At 40.1% G+C, this 8,112-nt stretch overlaps 1 long non-coding RNA gene across 3 annotated transcripts in view; it reads right to left on the reverse strand.

Moving 5' to 3' along the window:
• The window catches only part of LOC140594498 (uncharacterized), a 162,147-nt gene extending 156,096 nt beyond the window's left edge, over positions 1-6,051 (reverse strand). The window contains exons 1-3 of one of the 3 annotated variants that reach the window (XR_011995375.1): positions 5,889-6,051; positions 5,158-5,295; positions 1,805-1,984 (exon numbers count right to left, since the gene is read on the reverse strand). This is a non-coding gene — a long non-coding RNA (uncharacterized lncRNA). Of the gene's footprint in view, positions 1-1,804; positions 1,985-5,157; positions 5,623-5,888 lie in introns of those variants that run through there. The other 2 variants (XR_011995376.1, XR_011995374.1) reach the window with 2 other exon arrangements.
• Between the last annotated feature and the right edge of the window lie 2,061 nt (positions 6,052-8,112).

The following is an 8,112-nucleotide window of genomic DNA, read 5'->3' on the forward strand; positions in this document are numbered from 1 at the left end:
CGTGCTAATTTAGGATGATTAGCTTTAGGGAGGTAGTAAAGGAAGAACTTGGATCATAGTGGACTGCGGAGTGGGGTCTTTAGTGAAACGGAAACAAGTATGGACGGTGCTTTTGAAAAATGCATCTGTGAAGAGGAGAATAAGTCAATAGCTCAAGAGGTCATAGGGTCAAAAGGACGGTGCCCTCTATAATCGTAGACTCCCTGGAAGACAATGCAGTTTTGTGCACATTAAACGTTAAATAATGGTTGGGTTTGGACTTGCATACGTGTCAACAGGACATATTCATTTAATCCCCAAAAGATACCTAAAATTTACCAAAACAGTGATAGCAAAGGAAATTCATGGACAAAGCAAGGAAGCAGAGGTTAACGTTCACAGTATCCTCTCCGTTAGCTGGCGCAATGCTGCCCTTACAGGTAATAATTCCAGAAATATACGGGAGGCGTGCATGCCTCACGTGCATACGATCCTCTAATGCTCGGCAACAGCCTCCTTCCGGCTGATCAGCAAAACAAACACATGCATCGGGGTCATCCCTGAGTTTTCTCTCTTTAATTTCTACCACACTTCACGCCTCTCCAGAAATGTCATTTCTGTACTATTAAAATACGGGGGGAATCTGACCACCTGGACCTGGACTCCCCGCCCTCAGGGTCTCCAGGCCTGCACCCCTCCAGTCTGTTTTCAACCCACGGCAGCCAAAGTATGCCTTAAACACGCTCGGTCCCACAACGTCACAGATAGCACAGGGCTATCCAGTGGGCTCCCATTTCTCTCTGAAATAATAAAAAAAAAATAACTGCAATGGCCTACATGACTGTGCATTATGTGGGGCCTGTTCCCTTTCTGTCTGACCTCACCTCCTGCCTATCTGCCTTCAGCCGTGCCCACCCCCACGTCGCGTTCTGAATGACCAAGCAAGACTTCCCCTCAGAACCTTTGTACAGCCCATTCTCACTTCTGGGAATTATCTTCTCCAAAATACCCATAAAGCTAAATCTCTCACTTCCTTCATGCCTTTGCTCAAACCTCGCCGTACGGAGGACCACCTTTGACTACCTTATTTAAAAGTGCCAAACCTCCCCATCAATTTTGTTCCGCTCCCTGATGTGTTCTAAGTACTTACGACAGTGCCTGGCACACACCAAAAAGTACACATAAATATTTAATGATTGAATGAGGCTGTGAATGTGCAAATTTAGTCTTTTCTGATCATTTCCAGCTTCCAGAAGAACATCAGTCAATGTGATACCGATAAGATATGTGCATATAGGTAGATTGAAATATCTTTATGTTTAAAAACAATTTTAAGTGCCAACACAGTGTCAACTTAGAGAGGATCTTTAAATAATTACTGGGAACCGAAGGCTATTTCTGGAGAAGAGAATATTCACAGGAAATCGAATCAATTCCAGTGCAGTAATGTACATCGCCTTCTCCTGCCCCAAAGGACTGTCTGACTCACTCTCATTCAAAGGAGTCCACAGCTTCAAGGAAAATCACTTTGTGTACTAGAGTAAAGCTGCAAGGCCCACTCCACAGGACACCAGTCATACTGAGAGGCTATTATTACGTGCCATATTTCAGAACTTAAGTACTTAATGCTTATTTAGGATTTGGGAACTGAGAAAAAGTTTATATTCTGTTTTAGTCTTCCAATCAGAAGTGCTACATGTGTTCAGCGTGGATAGGGTAGTCATAAAATCCATACCCCATGGCTAGGGTATTCATAAAACTCATCATCCAATTTAGGACATTTTTTCGTGACTGAAAAGGAGTGCTAATGATGTTAGGTACAGACCAGGAAATGGTTACCCTACTGCGGGTATGAGGACTCCAGTGAAGTCATCCTCTGAAGGGTCCTAGTCATTTTCCTTTCATTTGCTGGATCATCAGCTGGTCTCACGGGACCCAGGATATAGGCTGACGTGGTTCAGAAGCATCCAAAGACACTTGGGGATGCGAGAGCATTAGGCATTTCCTAACGGGCAGAAAAAATAACGTGTACATTTTGGCAACAACATTGACTAAATGTTCTCCCTGTGACTTTACTTTTTAAATCATCTGGGGTGTTCCCATTTTATGCCTGTTATTATTATGAATTATTAATAACTAATAATAATTCCCCTTTTACTTTCATTTTTCCAGTTTGGATTATAAATTATTGTTATGTTTACTTCTTTGGAAAACTGACATTTTTTTAAAAAAAGATTTTACTTCTTTATCCATGAGAGACACACACACACACAGAGAGAGAGAGAGAGGCAGAGACACAGGCAGAGGGAGGAGCAGGCTCCCTGCAGGGAGCCCGACGTGGGACTCGATCCCGGGTCTCCAGGGTCACGCCCTGAGCTGAAGGCAGATGCTCAACCACTGAGCCACCCAGGCATCCCGGAAAACTGATATTTTAGTCAAAATCTGCAATACTGATTCACTGGTAAATGTAAGTTGGTGATCAAAAATGAAAAAAAAAAAAAAAGAGGAAGGTAGACTTCAAGACTTGTACTAGATTGCACCCATGTGTTAGAAATTTAATTCTCCACCCAAAGTTACCTAAATAATATGGTCCATTTCTCAGCTCAGATCTGCTAAACCAAAGTGGTCTTTGCCAATAGACACACACTACTTTCATTTCTATTTATTTTTTTAATGTGCAGTATCAATCATTTATTGGTTTTCAAACTTTAAATTTTTATCTTTAAAGGCCAAACTGTAAACCCTAACATTGTCACAGAACTATAAAATCCATGGGCCAATTTTGTAAATCCTTTTGGGTGTTATCCAAACATTGAGATGAATAGGATTATAATAAAAATATATTTTACTTAATAAATCCTATATATAATCAAAAACAGCCTGTACCTCTTTGCATAGCCTTCAAGGAACACCAGCACTAACTCATTTCTCTGTGTCTCAAGTGGAAAGGCTAAGGCCTTTCATCATGACTCTTATGTAATAACTACACATTGTTCTCCAACTGTTATTTTCCTTCTTTGATTTAAAGAATTCAACATTTTATTTACCTCCATTAAAATGTATCTCTTTAGTCATGCAGAGTTTACTAAACTTCACAGCCACACTACATTAAAATCATATTACCATAATTTATATATTTTGTCTGTAGAAATCATGTCATATTTATATAATTATCTATATTTTAATGAGGCATGACATAAGCACTTAAGTAAAAACATAAGAAAATGTATATTCATAGCAACGAGTTGTCACTAATTATTTTTTTATTATTTTGGACCAGTGAGTAAGATGCCTCTTCTACAGCTCCCTGCACTGAAGAGTCTCTTGAGTGAGACACCTCAGTTAAACCCTGCCTGCAAGTTTTATAAGCTGTATGATACTGACCAAGTAACTTAACCTGTTTTGCTTTAGTTTTCTCTTTCTCAAGGTGGCAGAAATAATATCGGGTTACATTGAAGATTAAATTAGTCACTACACACAATGGTCTTAGGGTACCTGGCTTATAATAAGCATCTTAGAAGTTTGGCCTTAAAAGTACTTAAAAATGAACTAGGGGTGATGGAAGGGGAGGAGGGCGGGGGGTGGGGGTGACTGGGTAACGGGCACTTAGGGGGGCACTTGATGGGATGAGCACTGGGTGTTATTCTGTATGTTGGCAAATTGAACAGCAATAAAAAATAAATTTATTATTTAAAAAAGTACTTAAAAAATGAAAAGTGGAATAATTTAATGTGAATGAGGTTAGCAGTTTGAGGATATGAATTCGGATCCACATCTGCATTTACCACCTTTGTAACACTGAGGATATTAAATCTCTCAGAATTTCCTTTGTTCCCTTCCTTCTATTCTTCTTCTCTCCCTCCTTCCCTTTTTCTTTTTGACAATTAAATAAGGACAATAATACTTGTGTTAGAGTGATGATGTGAGACTTAGGATCATGTAAAACAAATTATTAAGGTCTTAATTTTAGTTTTCCAAACTGTGCTCCTAGAATCATAGGACTTAATAGGTGTTGGAATGTCTTTAATATAATCCTCTGCAACAAAATCCTTCCAATTGCATGGTTTGATGGATCACTGACTCTCTAACCTGAAAGTTGAAAAAGAATTTAGCCACTTCTCTCAAAAGTTAATTCCAGCAGTGAAAACAGAACGGCCACATAACCAAGTTAGTGTTTTTCAAGCACTAGTTTGTGACACATTAATACTCATAAGGTCAATCTGGTAGATGGACATCATGGTAACAAAATAGAAGATAGGAAAATAGTTTTTGCAGAGTAAATGCAATATAGTAGAGGCAAGCATTTTCTTAAAAACTTGTATTTCTCTCATATTTATATATATATATATACACATGCATATTTATGTATGTATACGTCTGTCTATATACACATGACACTGTATGCATGTGTGTGTAGATACATATGGTAATCGGTCATGCCAATGTATGGTAATATGGTTATATGTCCATGTGGGAATTGGTTAAATGTGTTACGCTGTGGGCCGAGCTCAAGATTTTAGAGACTTTACTATATACTATCTTCCCCAACTTTTTTCCTTCCCTGAATTTCCTTCTTTCCTTTCCCAATATTAAGGAGTCAGTTCTTTGTTCACTGCCTCACAGCATAGATATAACAAAATAGAGCTCGAGAATAGTTTCATAGTCTTTCTGGTTTTCTGTTCTAAAAGCTGGAGTCCTCAATATAATTTAGAAGACTGATGGGAAAAGTGACAAATGAGGACTTAAGTCAGAAACAGGGATAAGAAATTCTCTTCCAGCCTGATGTGGGGAGGAAGAGAATGGGAAGAATAATAGCATCAACTTCCTCAGTAGCCTCCCTGGAAGGTAGTTATACCTGTGAGAGGGAATTAGTCAGTTGAAGAAAATGGGATCATGAGAAATCACAGAGGCTCAAGGCTCACCCAAGGTGACAGGGAAGCGGAGCCACACGGTGGCCACTGAACTAACCCGGGACACGGACATTTCAGGGATTACCTGTGTATCTAGATATCTCTAAGGACACATTCGCTCATCTCCTACAAAACCCTGGAACTGCACATGTACCCCTGGAAATCATGATGCATTCCAAGAGGAAGTGACTTACAACCTCTCCTACCTTACCAGTGTGAGGGTCTGAAATAGAAGCTGTGTTGAGTTATAAATAAGAGAGTCACATACTTGTACATCTGCATCTGAGATTGAGGATCTTCTCTGATTCATGACTTCTAAACTTGTTACATTCCTAGGATATATCCGGCTGGTAGTCCCAGGAGGAAAGGTAGATGATACAGGAAGGGTGGTGGAAGAAAACTTGTGCTTAAGAGAAAAAAAAAAAAGGCAGTAATATTCCTCTTGAGAAGTTATTCCATGTAGTTTGCTCAGTCAGTTCCTGGACCCAGCTCTGGAAAATTATCATCTAGTAATGTCTAAGGTGTGCACAGTTCTAAATGACGTGCAAAAGTGTGTCATCTTTAGACAGAGCCGTAGGTAGCTCTTGGGTATATTAAGAAATGATGAAAGGGTTACAGCCTTTCAGGTAGAAAAAAAAAAAAAGGAAAACAACTCATGTAAAGTCTGTATCTAATACTCATATTCAGTTTATCTTCTCCCCATAGTCACCCAATTCTGGCCGTTAACAAGCGGAAGGAAATTTACTGCCGGAGTCTCTGGTAGACTCAAAGGTCCTAGTTACAGAGTAATGATTTACAATGAGAATACAATTAACTGCTGCAAACCAAGGTCGTTAAAGTCATCAGGCAGTGGTTTTAGCCGACTGTGCAGTTAGATGGAACATTTCCCACAAGAACACCCTCACTTCTGACACCAAGATTGGGGTTCCCAAAACCACATTCAGGTTTGATGATTCACTAGAAGAGCTCACAGATCTCTCTGAAAGCTATTATACTCACGGTTTATTACAGGGAAAGATGCAGGTTAAAATTAGCCAAAGAAAGAGATTCATAGGGTAGAGTCTTAGATGAGTCCAAACAATGAACTTGAGCTTATGGTTGGCCTCGTCTTGTGGAGCTATGGATAGTATTACTTCCTCCTAGCCTACGCATGCACAGTAGTGCCAGCCGGAAGAGTTCACCCTACCTTTTGAGGTCTAGGTTGATATATCATCTATTTGGTTGACTTTTAGTCTTCCAGCCGTCTTGAGCATCTGGGTGAGAGTCACCAGTTCTCCCAGAGGATAGATTGTTAATATGTATCTCAAAGCTCCCATCATAGACCACATCATTAGGTAGTCTGGAGGTGAAAGCCCGTAGGCACATAAGGACACACTATCAGAGAGAATATACCAGTGACTTAGAGGTGACCTCTTGATAGTTGAAGATAAAAGTTAAAACTCCTGGTGGCTCCTGGGTTGTGCAGTTTGTTAAGCGTCCGACTCTTGGTTTTGGCTCAGGTCATGAGCTCAGGATCTTGAGATCAAGCCCTGCATAGGACTCTGAGTTCAGCATGGAGTCTCCTTAAGACTCGCTCTCCCTCTCCCTCCCCCTTTGCCACCCCCCCACCAATAAATAAATAGACCTTAAAAAAAAAAGTTAAACCTCCCTTTGATTAAGGCTAATTCTTTACTGCACAGAGCCATGCATGGATCTCTGGTCAGCTCTCCTGAAAACAAGTCTCTACTGGACCCAGATAAATAACATGGATGAAGAGTAAGCCCCTAATGCTCTGGGGAAAAATAACTTGTTATGCTCTTTGGACTTTGATTGGCTATTCAAGCATGTTTTCTCCATGACAGATATATTCCAGGAAGATCATGAAGATTGTTCGCTAAGAAGATAATGTTCAATAACTGAATTATACAATGTAGGAACCAAGCAACTTGCAAATGCTAAAATTCAAAAAGTGAATAATACCCTGCAACCCAAGAAGTTATCTCAATAAAGAAAAACAGAGAAGCTGACAATTTCAATAGAATGGAGTAAGTTGTGAATGAGATGGCTTACATTTGTGGAATCGCAGAAGAGGGGCATTTAATCCATCCTGGAGATACAGGGAAATCTTTCCTCAAAAGACTCTTGAAAAATAGTGTTTGGCAAAAAGTGAGAGTAGCAATGGTAGCAGCAGCAGTGATGGTAAAAGCAGTTGACAGTTACATAGAATTATTATGTCAGATGCTATTCTAAGGCCTCTGAATAAATTAGCTCATTTAAATTATTGATTTAGGAGAAGTAGCAAATTTATTCATAAACTCTGAGCCTCTGCTCTCTCTAACTTTATGTCTAAGGCAATAGTTTCTTGAAAGTTTGTCGCCTTTTCCCAAAATGGAGCTATAGGAGCTTAGATACCCCTGAAAGGGGTATATAAGGAAAAGGGAAAGGACAGTATGCCATTCGGCTCAGAGATATTACTCAACAGATTGCATGTGTGAAAAAAGGTAAAGTGTCTTTAAACTTCACTTGCATTGCAGTGATTCTACACATCCAGAGAGCTTTTCCTTAGGCAAGAACATGCCTTTTCTCATTCTTCCTTCCCAGACTCCCCTCCCTCCCACTATGAAGTAGGAAGCTGTGTTTGGAAGCAATGACAAATCCTGGGGCCTGCGTCTCACTCATCTTGCATGCAGTGCTCCCATTGAGGCCACTTAATCCGATTGACGTCAGCCAGTGCTCCGTGCACAGAATGTGCCACTCAGAATCTAAGGGAATCGATCATCCTTCAGCTCACATTGCCATGACACCTACAGCCTCCAATTTATTTCAGGCTTATAGCTTCTTTTTCTCTTCCTTCTCTTTCCTCTCCTACTAAGAGAAGTATATCTTTTCTTTCTTCACAGACAACACTTATTAGAGCCCAAGCTATGTCGTTGGAAAACTCAGACCTATCACTTTGCACTGTAATTAAGGTTTTCCAAGCGAAGCTGCTGTAGAGTGCAAGGCAGGGCTGATAAAAATTCCACACATCTCAGGTTAAACATTCACTGGGATATGGCCATTAGTAGACATAAATATTTTTTTCTGAGGAAATATAGATACTCTAGCCCCCATCAAGGAAGGGAAAGAAAAGGGCATTAAGGAAACATCCGTGTTCTGGGCATATCACACACACGATCACATATAAGCTTTTTCTCAACCACTGTGATCCCCCGCTCCCTCTTTCCCCAGGGAAATTTGTCAACAT

The sequence above is a fragment of the Vulpes vulpes genome, chromosome 11 (assembly GCF_048418805.1).
Source record: "Vulpes vulpes isolate BD-2025 chromosome 11, VulVul3, whole genome shotgun sequence".
NCBI classification, from domain to species: Eukaryota; Metazoa; Chordata; class Mammalia; order Carnivora; family Canidae; genus Vulpes; species Vulpes vulpes.